Source organism: Leptidea sinapis, chromosome 9, assembly GCF_905404315.1.
Source record: "Leptidea sinapis chromosome 9, ilLepSina1.1, whole genome shotgun sequence".
NCBI lineage: Eukaryota > Metazoa > Arthropoda > Insecta > Lepidoptera > Pieridae > Leptidea > Leptidea sinapis.
In genome coordinates, this window is record NC_066273.1 from 9,609,052 (window position 1) to 9,624,714 (window position 15,663).

A 15,663-nucleotide genomic window follows, 5' to 3' on the forward strand; every position below is an offset into this window, starting at 1 on the left:
AAACGTGCGTTTGCAACATTGACTCGAATGAGACTGATCGCACGCGACTGCTGCGCTGCTGTTCTTTATACAAAAAAGAGCCGCGTGATTGTCGCGCTGCTACAGTCGCACCACTTGCGACCTAGTGAAAAGGCGCCTTAATAGTGATTTTCATTATTATAACACTAGAAATAAGGGATTGCTTGTAACTAATTCTAGTAGGCTTCATAAGATAGCTTTAAGGGTAAATGTATACAATTTTAAAATAAAGTCCCAGCCACTGTTCAGGCATTATCTATAAATAAATTTAAATGTTTTATAAATAAACGGCTCTGTCGTAAATCCTATTACTCCACAGCTGAATAATCAAATGATCGGACAGCCTGGGACTAGATTATGGTTATTTTATAGCGATAGAAATGACTGTACAATATTGTATATTTTTATTGAAAAGAGTGCAAAAAAAGAATGCTGGGAGAGTTTCTGGCGCCGTTTCTTCTCTCTCAGAGCGCCATTTGTTTCCGAAGCGGTAGTAGTGTCTAGTATATTCGAAATGACATCAAAAAGAGTTATAAAGGAATCAATTTTAAGAAAAAAAAAATTCCTTTACGCCTTTTAAAGACGATAAAATAGTTAAAATCATAACTGAAAAATCTAAAATTGGATTGAGGCAATGGAAAATAGGATTGGCGAAATCCATAATGGAAAAATTGAAAAATGGATCATCATCAGATGAAGAAATCCCAATGGAACGCCGCAAAAGAGGTAGACAGAGGTAGTCACTCAGTATAAATCCATCCAAAATGAGACGGCTTCCTGAAGCGTCACACATGCCTATATTTGCAGGAGTGATGAATAGATGTCGCAAAGAAGGCTGCAGCAAAAAGTCTTCAGCAAAATGCACTAGATGCGATGTGTTTCTCTTCTTGCCTTCTCGCGATTGCTACGCAGAGTTTCACAAGTAATAAGAAACACATCTCAGTTGTATTTTCAAATATATGAAATTTGTTTTATTATTAATATTGTTGATTTTTATAATTTTAGTGTCTGATAATATGCTGATTGTTTTCAGAAAAATATTGTGCATTTTTTGTGTCATAACGACCATAAAAGTCTGAATAATAGCTAAAATTGAGACTGAAGTTGTGTGTGTTAACGTTCCTACTACATATTTAATGTCACTAATAATAATGAATAATGATTATAATTCTTGTTTTATTTAGTATTCTTAGGTCAATTATTAAGTATGTGTAAATACCTAGTGCATTTTAATGTACAAATACAAATCACATTTAAACACTATAGTTGTATTCCAGCCATTTATAAACAACATAAAAAAATATAATTTTAATCTTTGCAAATCAAATAATACAAATATGAAGCATTTCAATCCTTGAGTCTGACAAGGATACATAAACTTCAACAATATTAACAATAGGTACTTGTTAAAAACATGTAGGTATGTTTTATGTTGGTGTGAACTGTGAACGCTGTCAATGTATCAGACTGGATCAAACATGTCTCAGACCTATATGTGAACGCAATTTTGTTTTATACTTGTATTGTTTGCAACATAGTGTGTGTATGTTTCAGACAATTGCAATACATGTTTTAAACAAATAGTTATGTTTTGATAAGTATTCTACAAGTTTGGGATAAAACAAGTTTTTGACTTTTTTCTTGGTGTAAGGTTTGTGGCTAGACTTTGTTTCATCAAAGAAGTCCCGCGGCGAGTAGTGTACTAAAAGGTAAAAATCAACATTGGAAGTAGGAGCAGACTATTAAAGTAGGATATCAATGAAATATGTATTATTTGTATCTTAATCTGAGATTGTTTCTGTAAAAGGAGGTAAGATAGAAAAAATATAAAAAATCAAGTAATTTTATTTTGCGACAATAGCGCCATACCCACGGGACTTCTTTAATGAAACAGAGTCCAGTTTCCATTCTGTTACTTAAGTCTACTGTGACGAATATCTCCTTTTTTTACAAGATTATAGCCGTCATCTGTCAATGACTGCACGTTTCATACAATCGAGCGAATCGCTGTTTTCTTAGTTTCCTGAGGGTTATTAATTACTATTACTAATTTAATATATAACTTGTACTGTAATTTAGTCTTTGTCATTACATAGATAATACATAAATACATTATAATAAAACTAGGGTCATTAGGTCCAAACCTCTGTGGCCAGGCACAATATTCTATCGATGTGAAATATTTTAAGTTTTTTCAGTGAGTTTAACATCCCACTGTATATCTGCTTTGTTGACATTCGCAAGGCCTTCGACTCCGTGAAATGGCATAAGCTCTGGGACGTTCTACGCGAGATGGGAGTTCCCAATCATATGGTTCGTCTCATACATCGACTCTACGAGGAACTACTACTACGGAACTGTGACTGTTCAGATTGATAACGTTGACTGGGAAAGTTTCCACACACGAGCTGGTGCTCGGCAGGGATGCATTCTCTCTCCACTTCTATTGAATATATACACATATTACATTGTTTTAGAGCAATGGTGGTCACGAACACTGGTGGGTGTGAAGAAGAGATCCGTAGGAGATGTGCTATCACACGACCTGCCGATCAATTTTCTTATATGGTGCAGAAACGTGGACCTGAAAGACCGACGTAAAATCGACGCACTAGAAATGTGGTGCTGGCGACGACTGCTGCGAATTCCTTGGACTGCCTTTTTGGGCCCTATGTTTCAATATTGGAAGAACTCATTGTGAAGGAGAGATTATCGTCGACTGTACAAATACGAATCCTCAAGTACTTTGGGCACGTTACACGAAACCAAATCTCCATGGAACGACTCGTCGTCCAAGGACGAGTGGAAGGCAAGCGGTCACGAGGTCGGTCACCTATGCGTTGGACAGATCTGATTAAGGCTGGGACACAAACCCACCATAGTCCAATGTTCCCGTAACGCTGAAGATCGTGGCAAGTGGAGGAGCATTGCGAGGGCTGCATCACCCACCACAGATACGTCTTGTGTGTACTTACAGTCTCATCATGCAAACACGACCACTCTGTCAAGAGAGAACGACTCAGGAGGAGAGAAACATTTTCGAACGTATATGAACCTAAATTCAAAATTGTAACTGACCTTATACCAATCTTGTGCGATATGGAACGGATACCTACGGAATTCATGTCATCATCATTAAATGGCCCAATTTTTTTGTTCTCTAGTACCTGTTACAGCAAAGAAGTACAATTGTTCATTGACTGCTTGGTATGAATCATGACGTATGTTTGGTTTTTTTATATTGACTGCTGGTTTTTCAATGTCAAAAGAAAATAAAATTATCTTTATCTGTTGTGTCGGCTGAGGCTGAAAGCTGTATTTTTCTATTATTAAAGTGCTATAATTTTACCAAATATACTATATAACTGTATCTGCTATGTTATTAACAAACTTCTAATAGTAATTTGTATTAATTCGTAATTAGTATTCTAGTATTATAAAGATGAATTCGATAAATTCACCAGTGGGAGGCTCCTTTGCATAGGACGCCGGCTAGATTATGGGTACCACATCGGCGCCAATTTCTGCCGTGAAGCAGTACCTAATGTGTAAGCATTACTTGTTTCGGTCTGAAGGGCGCCGTAGCTAGTGAAATTACTAGGCAAATGAGACTTAACATCTTATGTCTCAAGGTGACGAGCGCAGTTGTAGTGCCGTTCGGAATTTTTGGGATATTTCAAGAATCCTGAGCGGCGCTGCATTGTAATGGGCAAGGCGTATCAATTACCATCAGCTGAACGTCCTGCTCGTCTCATCCCATATTTTCATTAAAAAATACTCATAGAACTCTTAGAAGTTTTTCTTGGCTGAGGAATACTTACTTGGACTTCTTGTTGGTGTTTTTCAATGAATACCAACCACAGTGCACAACGAAAAGGATAAATCCACTTCCCATGTCATTTTTGACCTATCTAAATATGAATCTCGTCTCGTTCCAGAATTCCGCGAATCAACATCATAACGGAATTATTACTTATAACTCATTACATATATATAATAATGGACTTCCGCAAAATATCGCGTAATTTAACAAATCAAGTCAGTGATTGAAAATCTTTATTGCAATAAACATGTTGTATATCTTGAAACTGTCTGTATTACGTTTAAGGTTAGATATTAGACATTTACATTAATTGATGTTATTTTTAGTAGGTACAGGTACGTCGAAAGCTTTTGATTTCGTATATCACGATATGCTATTCGGAAAATGGAAAGACATAGTATATTTAACTGCAATATTATCTTAGTTTAAATCGTATTGATTTCGCTGCAAGCAATGTACGTACATAGACGTTGTAACCTTGTTTTAAGCGTAAAGCTGGAAGTACTAACTCTTCAGTTACAACAATTTTGTTTTTCCTTTGATGTGTCCCCCGTCGTCCGATATTTGTTTTGTATGGACATATTTTCTATGAGAGAATTTATTGACGGACGGTTTGACAGTTCTGCTGTGAAACAATTTCATTACAACAACAGGGTGCAATATATATTTTAGGAAGTAATTCTTGATGATATGAAATATTATTGACAAATTAATAAAAAACATTACTTTATTTATTATATACAGAACAACGTCTGTCGGGTCAACTAGTATTCAATAAATAAGTACCTATAGTTATAAGTCATAATATACTAAGTCTGACCATAAATACCTACTATTACAATTAAAAATAAACAAAATGTTACATTTAAATTTGAAATCTGTCATTTTTATATGATTGTACATGGAGTTTTCTCATTTTGGCACTAATAAACTAAAATGGAGTGGGCTGATAAAGAGAGCCGAATCGCTGTGATTGCATGACACGAAATAGGTACAGAGCCAAATGCATTTTTGAAAACCCTCCATAAAGATATCAAAACATCGGTATAAGTATATCAATATACCATTCTTGGGAAGGTAGTGAAGCCTCTTAACAGCACCGGGTTCAATAACCAAGAATGGTCCTACCAGCAAGCCTCGGCGCCGGGTAATAAAGCTCAGTCTAGTTGGAAACGATCGTTTAGGACTTCAGCAGAGCTGAAGACTGGCCGTTGCGTTGTATAGTCCCGATTTTAATCCGCTGGATGCTCGTATGGTCAGTTTTATAGATGATACGTTGGAGTCCTTAAAACAATGCGTACGATTGGCAGTGAAGAATATTCCCATGGAAAGAGTGCGTGCTTCTATTGATAACTGGCGTCAACGTTTAAAGGACTATTGCCGCCAATGGAGGAGACCACTTCGAATAAGCTTTTTATTTTTAAAATTGTTTAATATTTATGTATTAAAATAACATATTGTTATGCAACTGTTGTGTAATAAGGGGTATTAAAACACGAATGTCGATTTAGTATCACATGAGTGTTTTAATACCTAAATATCAACAGTTGCATACAAGACTATCTACACCCAGAATATGAATTCTATAAAAGATATTGGAACAGTTAGCTTACTGCTAACATTAAAACACAAGTCCTAGTAGTAAGCTAATATCATTTATTACTGATTATATACAAATAAATAAAGAATTAATGAAACAATGATTTATTTTAGTAGTAATTTACATTTTGTATGGTCAATAATTAAAATTCACTCGAATATAATGTTCTTTTGCAGCGTTTAAAATGAATCGCTCATTTTATGTAAACAAAAAAAAATATCGAAGAAAAATGGCGGGGATTCGAATAACCTACTTTTTTTTTACGGCGCGCGACGTTCTGGGAGGGTGGAGCGCGCGTAAACGAAAATGTTCTTTTTTTTTTATATTCATACAGATACCATCGATCAATAAGAATGTGGCTGTATCATAGGAGTGTTGTTATGAAATTCAGTACAACATTACAACACTCTTTTGGATGATGTAATGGTTATTAGAACATTGGGTGTTTTAATGTTGGCAATAAGTTAACTGTTTCAGAATCTTTAATAGAGGATTTAGAGCATGGGTGTAGATAAAAGTAATAAATGTTATTTGCAATAGATTATTATTAATAGTTATTTTCATTTGTTTGTTTCAGTATTTATGGCAAGACTAGGTATACAATTAAAGAAAAAGAATATATAATTTGCTGTATTAACATGTTTCTTATTTTACTAATAGTTTTAAGGTTTACAAGTCTCTTCCTTTAGAATTGTGGGGACGATCCTTTAGGGGAAAAGAAGTATGATTGCATCATAATAATGTTCATTAAACAATCATGAAAATCGTGTGACGTAATTTATGGCTGGCCCCTTCTGATGAATGACCTACGTCATCGCCTTATGTTTAAAATGAAATTAATCTGAAAGCATACGACCCCTTCAAGTGAAAAAAAAAATAATACTTGAAAATCTAAGCTTCCTCCATTTTTAAGTGGGTTTAAAATAAAACACAGTTCAAACATAATATCAATAACATTTAATTTCTCCTTAAAAAAGTAGTAACTAATTCTTATATTATAGGAATTGAATAAACAAAAATTTTTTACTTAAATGACAAACAAACAAATATAATTATTTAAAATTAAAAATAATAATAGCTCAACAAAATGTATTTATTACCTGTTAGTTTACATAAATCTGAAATTCGCCATATTATTATACTCCTCCGAATAAGCTGCAAATTTTGATCCGTCCATTTCTCCTGCGTGGCGATTGTTGTCTAGCAACCTGTGGCTTGTTCCTCCAATGGAAGCCCCACATTCATTGCACTTGCTGACCTGCATCGCGCCTCCACACTCACCAATACAGTAGTAATGTCCGTTTGGACACTTGAACCAGTGTCCACTGCGCATGCCCATGGCTCGCACCACCATCTCCTTCTCCTCTTTAGTCACAGTGCCCGCAGCGTTAACAACCGTCTCTAACTGTTTTAATGTTTCTAAGCTCTTGTCCTCACAATATGCAGTCTGGCCAAGTATTGTTCCACATGCCAATATAACCATCTCTTCTACATTCTTATTGTTTCTATTTATCCTATACATATTGTGGTTCAATATTTTCTCCAGCTGTACAATAGAGTGCAGTCGCTTTGTTTCATTTAAAACATCTTGCTGTTGCTGTTGAGTTATCTTGTTAATATTTCTTTCAAGAGCACCGCAAACAAATGCAATTTGTTTTTCGAAACTGCTCGCAAGATTTTTATCAGGTAGGGATTTATACTCCTGGCATCTTTCATATATTTTTTTGAGTATATTTATAATGAAAAAGCGCGACTCCATTTGTATCAGGGAACTATCTTTTCTTTTGCTGACGATTGTCTTCAGTTTATTATAAGCATGTGCCCATGGTTTTAAATCTGAAATGTGAAGGATATGTTTATTACATTACATTGAGTGGGAGTGGGTTTACTATAAATGGTAGGTTTCTTAGCATAGGATGCTGTCTAGGTAGGCACCACAGCGGCGTCTTTTTCGGGAAAGCAGCAGTCTGCAAGAAATATTTGTGTTTCGGTTTCAAGAACGCCGCAGGCCACAGCACTGACATACTGGGTGACTGACTTAACTTGCTATGCTTAAAGTGACGAGAGCAATTGCTGTGCGCTTAGTTTTATCACTGGTCATAAGGTGGGTCATGGGGAAATATTTAACAACATTAAAATTGTAGAATGTTTGACGAGACGGGCACGACGTTCTTTTGATAGTAAATGGTACGGCCTGATCATATTGATACATTAAATGTTAAGTCTCATTAGCCCATTAATTTCACAAGCTTCAAACCAAAATACTATAATGCTTGCACACTTCAGCGTTTTGGAAGAAAAGCGCTGGTACCCATAGAATAGAATGCAATGGACATAATATATATTTTTACCATAGGTACGTCATGAAGCTCGTAAGGTAATCAGTTCGTAAGGGCGCTTTGACGTGGAGAGAAGAACTGACAAGAAACTTCCAGTCTATATTTAATGTTATTTTTTATTTGCGATTAAGTTCGTGACGACAAAGCTGTTGCTATAAATACCGTGGAGCGGCGGTTGACAGCCCATAGATCAGGCCATGCTCATCGTGTACACTCGTGTTCTTTGTAATTTATGTGCTCTGCACCGAAATAAAAAAAAATCTTATGAAGTGTCTTTTTGTGTAAAGAGTTCTATAAGATTTGCCGGTAGTTTGTTTTGACTTTTGTTGATCTATTAAATACCGCGGGGATTGCCACACACTTTAGAAACTCGCTTATTTGCAACTTCTCTCACTTCGCTGAGTAACCGGCTTCCCACCAGCGGGATCCCCGGTGAAAGGCGGTTTGGGGGGAAATTGCGGCAGGCGAAGAACAGTGTCGGTGAGATTTCCCCAGCTCCATGTTACGCGCCTAACTTCTCATCATGGAGCACGACTCCAAAGGCCCTTCTCAGGGTAAAACAAAAACAACACCCGCAACCCGCGCCCTGCTAGCGCATCGTGCTCTGCGAACGGCCGCGACCAGCGCTACACACGCCACCACGACCGAGACCGACGCTTTACGCGCGACAGAGAACAGTGCGACAACCACAACCGCTTTCCGCGCACCGACCGATGCCCCGCCCTATACCCATGTGCCGTGCGCGATCGTAAGAAGCCGCGCGTCATCCATGTCGCGTGCGGAGCGACCTCGTGCGACTTCCTACTCGCGACCAAACACGCCGGTCTCGCGACCAAACACGCGACTCATGCAACCACAACTGCTGAGGTCGGCCTGCCCTGGTTCGACAACAGCCCAGCCACCTGCCAGCGCCCAGAGGAAGAGTCTCCGCGAACATCAGCGGAGACAACAACGGTATTGATAGACTCTTTACTCGCCTCTGGGAAACTAACGGCATCACTCTACGATTACCTTAAGCTGGGCGGGCCTGTACTTGAACACTTCGAACGTCAGCGTTGTATTGGTCAGCCGCTGACGATACAGGAGTGTGCACAACTAATTCTCACACAAGACTCAAGCCCGCTCCCTGCACCTGAACCCCCGACCACGGCGTCTCGTCGACCACGCCCCTCACCGAGCCCGGAGGTAGTGGAATCAAGTAAGAGGCATTGTGTAATGCCTACTTCGATTGCACTCCTTTCCGAGAGCCAGCAGGGGTACGCCGCAACGCAAAGGGCTCAGAGAGAACCCCGGACATACCGAAACCAACGTAGTATCGAAATAGACGCTACGGCTACACCTACGCCTACTGTCCCGGTGACTTACGCTGCCATCGTCACGGCACCGCCACCACCTACAAGTGTGGCAAGCCGACCCCAACCGTCGACAGCTGGGTCAAAAGCAACCACGACATCAACAACCGCCACGCTCGGGCATAAAACGCCTCAGCCGGCAAGTAAGAGACTCCCGCCACTAATTTGTGAGAACCTCCCAAACTGGGTGCACCACTTCCGTGCACTCAAAGAAAAGTTGGGAAGGGCCCCAAACGCCCGCCCGTTTGGGGAAGGGTACAGATTCACCCCGGCAGATGAAAATGAATATAGAACCATTCAGAGATACCTCACAGAATTGGAGAAAACTGATAGGATCTCTTGGTTCAGCTATTCACTGCCGGCGGAAAAAAGTGCGAATTCGCAATTAGAGGGCTACCCGCGACAACTGAGCCAGAAGAGATTGAAGAGGAGTTGCGCGGGCTCGGCTTCGAACCAGAATATGTGAGGAAGATACGGGCCAGACAAGGGCGTCCGGGCTGTATCTTCTTCGCAATAATGAAGAGGACGCCAAATCTCACACCCGGCATCTTTGAAATCAAAGAACTACTGTGTATGCCGGGTGTAAAATTCAAAGCCTGGAGATCGAAGAGGGGGCCGGCACAATGCCACAGGTGCCAGCAATTTCGCCACTCCTCGCATGGGTGTCACAGGCCACTTGCCTGCGTGCGATGTGGTGGGGAACACACGGCAAAGGAATGCCCCCGCTTACTTTCTGAACCCGCAACCTGTGCGAATTGCGGAGGCCCTCACCCCGCAAACAACTCCCGATTTCCCTTGCCCATTTGCCCTGTTTTCAAGGAAGAAGTAAGAAACAAGAAAGCAGGGCCAATCGCCAAGACTGGAGAAAAGGCCAAGCAGCTCCAGCCAGCCCAGGAGCTCGCTCGAGCGGTGGAGCAGCCCAAAGAGGCAACAAGCCTTATGGCCCCAGCTAACGAGGCCATACCCAGGCGCCAAGCCCCACCCACGGTTGCTGCGGCCAAGAAGAAGAAGAAGGTCAAAAAGAAGAAGTGCCCTAATGAGAAACCTGTACAGAAAGATGCCAGATCCGGAACAAGGCCTCCAACCACGGCCACAAAGAAGCCAACGAAGGGCAAGAAGGACCTGATGATCAAGGCTTCTATGGAGATATTCCAAACGGTCATCCTTGCCCTTCAAAAGGAAGATGACGATTTGGCTTCAATCATCCTCAGCGGGATGAACAGATTGATGGAGATCGTAACCTCATAAATGGATAACCCGCTGACAATAATACATTGGAATATCAGAGGAATTAAAAAGAAGCTGCCGTTACTGAAGAACCTCCTTCGAGACCAGAACGTAGACATTGCCCTCATCAGCGAAACACTGCTGGCGAGGGCTGACACACTTCGGGTCTCAGGCTTCATCACTTACCGCAAGGATGAAGTCAGTGAGCGCGGCCCCTACAGGGGACTGGTCGTGCTCGTTAGAAGGGGGTTGCTTCACCAACCGCTCCCGATGGTGAATCTGAATAGTATACAAGCCCTTGGTGTTGAGCTCCAGATCAGCTGTCAGGACTTGCGCATCTTCGCCATTTACAGGCCGGCAAACGGAAGGCTCGTTCCCAGTTATGTGCGACAGTTGCTTAACTCCCCGAAAGCAACTCTCGCCGCTGGGGACTGGAACTGCAAGCACCCAGCCTGGAATGCCAGAACGGCCAACACCGCGGACAGAACACTTTTCAACGACTCCATCCAACACGGAAACGAGGTCCACGGCCCGGAGGTTCCCACCCACTACCCGGACAACCACAAACACCTTCCGGATGTGATTGATTGACCGTTCTCAAGAACTTGGACTGTCAGCTGACTCAGGAAACTCTTATAGATGAGCCCAACACTAAAAACTCGATTAAATAGGCTGGGCAGCCTGGTTAAGAAGAAGCTCGAAGAGGATGCCGCCGAGAGCTGGGAAGAAACGATTGGCGAGGCCGCGGACGATGTATCCGTACTTCATCGTCTGTGCCGCCAGATTACCAACTCGGCGCCCCCAGCTCGCACGCTGCGTCACCCCGACGGTGACTTCAGATACGCAGCGGTAGAGCGTGCCGACATCTTCGCCGAACATTTTGAACGCCAGTTCCAGCCGAATCCAACTGACCACGCAGCTCACGTGACAGCAGTTGAGAGAGAGGTCGCCGAATACCTCGGACGACCGGTAGCGGCACAAGAAGACGCGGTGTTCTTCTCCCCAACAAAAGTGAGAAGCTCCATCCTTCGTACGAGGCCCAAAAAGGCCCCGGGTGTGGATGGTATTACAAAGGCCACCCTGCGTCATCTGCCGCGTCAAACGATCGCGGCGATGACGCGACTCTTCAATGGCATCCTGCGCTCGGGGCACTTTCCAAGTATCTGGAAAGAAGGCCTCGTTATAATGATCCCAAAGCTGGGGAAAGACACCGCACTAGCACAAAGCTACCGGCCCATAACTCTTCTGGCGACCCAATCGAAGATATTCGAATCTCTCCTGCTGTCACTCCTGAGACCCCACATCGAGCTTAGGGAAGAACAGTTTGGATTCCGCGCTGAACACAACACCACGCTGCAGCTGTCCAGGGTACTCCACACCCTCACCGCTTCTCTCAACAAGAGAGAGAAAGCTGTGGCAGTATTCCTGGACATGGAGAAGGCGTTCGACCGTGTTTGGCACTCTGGACTCGTGCACAAAATAGCTGCAACCTCGACACCTCCCCGCCTGGTGAAGATAGTCGCGAACTTCCTCGAAAATCGTCGGTTTAAGGGTAGATGATGCCATCTCATCGCCCAAAATGATGATCGCCGGTGTACCGCAGGGGAGCTGCTTGTCACCCCTGCTGTATGCCAAATACACAGATGACATCCCGCTCGAACCGACGGCAACTCTGGCGCTGAAAGCAGATGACGCGGCGTACATTACCACGTCACTCAATGTGACGCACGCCGCTGTGAAGATGCAGCGCCAGCTGGACACCCTGCCAGAATGACTCAAAAAGTGGCGACTATCGGTGAACGTGGGCAAAACCCAGGCGCTCGCGACCGGGAGTGTGCTCACAGACCAGCATAGGTTGCAGCTAAACGGACAGGACATTGCGTGGTCCCCGACGTAGGTAAAGTACCTCGGGGTCACCATCGACCGCCGGCTCAACATGAATGAGCACGTCACGAAGACCATCGCGTCAACAAACGTCGCGATGGCCTTACTTCGTCCAGTGCTCTCCTCAAGCCTCCCTCTGAAGGTGAAGGTCTTAGTGTACAAGACCCACCTACGCAGCCGACTCACGTACGCGGCGCCTGCATGGTACGCGCTCGTGAGCCAAACTAATCGGAAAAGGCTTCAAACCGCGCAAACCAAGATTCTCCGTCGCATCACGGGCGCACCATGGTACGTGAGGAACCAGACAATTCAGAGGGACCTAAGAGTCGAGAGCCTGGACGACTTCATTTGTCGTCTCGCCGTCAACATGTTCGCGCGTGCCGACGCGTCCGATCTCCATCACCTGCGAGATCTGGCCCCCTGGCACGCGCGACCACCTGACGCCCGCCGCTACCCGCGCGATCTCGTGCGGGACGAAGATGAAGAGTGACGTGTTTGTGCCCGGCCCGGCTGATTGCCCTCCTTCTTCTTCGGGGCTGATTGCCAGGGTCCGCGCAAACCGGCGGTAAATCACCGGACTTGACACCAGAGCTGAGGGAACAGGCGATTCCTCAGCTCCTAAGATTCCCACAAAGGGGAGCATCCGCTATAATAATATATAAGGGGACAAATGACACCATTTTAAGCGAAGAAGGGAACAGCAAGGAGCAATCGCTCCCACCCTAATGACCTGCCCGTATCCACGGGCGGCGAGTGAAATCTGCTGCAGGGGACAAGAAGTCCCGATCAGCATTCCCCCACCGCGCCCTCGCAAGCGCGGCGAGAGAAGACAAAGACGTTTGACAGCCCATTTACCGACCGGCGCCCGGACGGAAAGGTTCACTGTGCTCGTTACGTAACTCAGTCGATAATTTAAATGAACGAGTTTACAGTATTGACAGTGACAGGTGGATAGGGTGAAGATGGCTATAAAAGGCGATGTCCTTAGCGTCGACACATTTCCGCTGCAACCGTTGACTAGTTAGGTCGTTTCTCTGCCCAATTTCTATTCGAATATTAGTCTTTGTGTTATTTGAAATTTATTCTTAGAAGCTTAAAAACCCTTTTGATCTTATTTCCTAAAAATATTATATTCACAAAATTGCTTAGCCTATAACATAGAACCGCTGAAGAACCATGCATTACTATCCTCTATATAATCTGCTGCTATACTATTGCAATCGTTCTTCGTCAAAGAAGCTTTAATATACTTCTTGAATTTGTGCTCAGTGAGTCCTAGTATACTGTCTGGTTAAGTTTTTCTGGTCCATCTGTGCAATTGCCTGCCATTGGTGAATACTGGTATACTGGATGGTGCTTTGAGAAGGGCGGTGATGACCAAGTCGGAAACTATGAGACTCAGAGAAAAGACGTGAAAGCAGACATGCCTCGATTTATAATAAATAATTAAATGAATATATAGTTTGCTCAAATTTCTTTAACTTTTGACGGAAATCTACCCGAATTAGTGGTGGGTGCTAAAAGTTATAACAATTAATATTAACTGTTAACCAGAAAATACCATTAACAATGTTAGTAATAAATACTCTAAAAGACTATATTTAACTTCATAGTTAATTTTTTAAGTCAGGACTCGGGTACCTAATTATTAATTAATGATCAGTGATCAGCGCCATCTATCGAAAACCGTTATGGTGTCGTATTATACTCGATAGATTCAATCACTGTGTTCGATTTGAAAATACGAAATAGTTTCTGAAAGTGACACTAGATGACGTATAATCTAAGACTATTTATTTTAAAAGTGAACATAGATGGGTAGACTATGTTTCAACGCCATCTAAAAAACTTTAGTACACTATTTTAAGATTATCACAACTTCTATTATTGCAAAATAGACTAATTTTCATAAGTGACGCTAGGTGGCCGACAGAAAATACAATGCAAATTGGTGCCTTATTTAAAATGCCATTAAGTCTATGTTTATTTAAATGAAAAAAATTAGCATTTATGTTATTAAACCTGAGAAATATTGATCAAATTTGCTATTTATGACATAAGCAGTAGCTATCATTTTCACTTGCACGATAAATTAGCATTTAATTTTCCAAGTCTTCAATGAATTAGGTAAAACATATAGGTACATTAATAATTTGAAATTATAACGAATGTGTTTTTCTCTGTTCAACTTCAGTGTTACTCAATTAGTCATAATTTTGTATAGCGGGGCCGTGTCGAACATTATTGTTTCGGAAATATTTTTGGTTTTTAGTTACATTTCGGTTATTAAATTAATTCTCTATTATTTCTAATACCGAAGTAGTTGATTGGTGTTCAGAGCACAAAAACTTTATCATATCAAAATTACTGTAAATATAATATTTAGGTCTAGGTTTAGTGTAAGAAAAACTTATTTATTATTATGGCGGAACGACGACGTACTGCTGCTATATGACTATTTTGTGAGGAGTGATAACAAAAGTGCTGTTTGCAACTTGTGCAGCAAGAGTCTATCTATCAGTCCTAAGCCTGTTTAAGTATGAAGGAAAATTCATTGATTGATGTGCTCTATTTAAATTTAACACCTCGTACCTAGTTTAGTGACCTGTCTAACACCCAGTAACTAACTGATTCATAAATACCAAAAAAATGCAGATTGTTTAATATTCTAATTAATAGTAAATAACTGCTAACATAAATAAAATGTTGTGCTAATGTTAAATTAACAAATGGTGAAATTTAACTAAGCAGTAAAATATAACGCTGTATAGTTATTTGTGAATTGTAATTTTTAACAGTGTTATAATAATTAGCGTTTTGCGTAACATGTTATTTTTTTTCGTATAAGCATTTTAACAAGTTAAGCAATATTAACGATTAACCCCACCTCTAACCCGAATGATTTTTCAAATAAAACTACATCCTGTATTATTGAATCAATGGACTCTGTTGCTGATAAGGATCAAACCTTGCAAAGATATGTATTACTAAGCAGTATCAACATGTGAATTATTTTATTAATAATAAAGTTCTCGATGCCAGGGTGATCAAAAACTACCAGAAGCGGAGAAAAAAGACCTTAACAGCTCAATTAGTGCTTAAATTAACAATTGTTTAGACATGTGATGCACTTACTTTTATCTTCTTTGATATCTGACAAAAATTGTTCAGGATCCTCGGCAAGAGATTCTATTTCCTTCATCAATTCGTCCCGCTTACTTAAAACGTCTCTTGCACTTCCGTAAATCCGCAATTTAATAGCGTTGATATCAGTTCTCATAACTGAATTGATAAGATCCTTATAGCGGTGTGTATTGATAATGGGCTTACGACAGTAAGGGCACTGTCGGATGGCGATCGTCTCTGTATCGCCGTTCATAAGATTGTCCATATTCTCCAGTTCCATTATGTGGTTGCAAT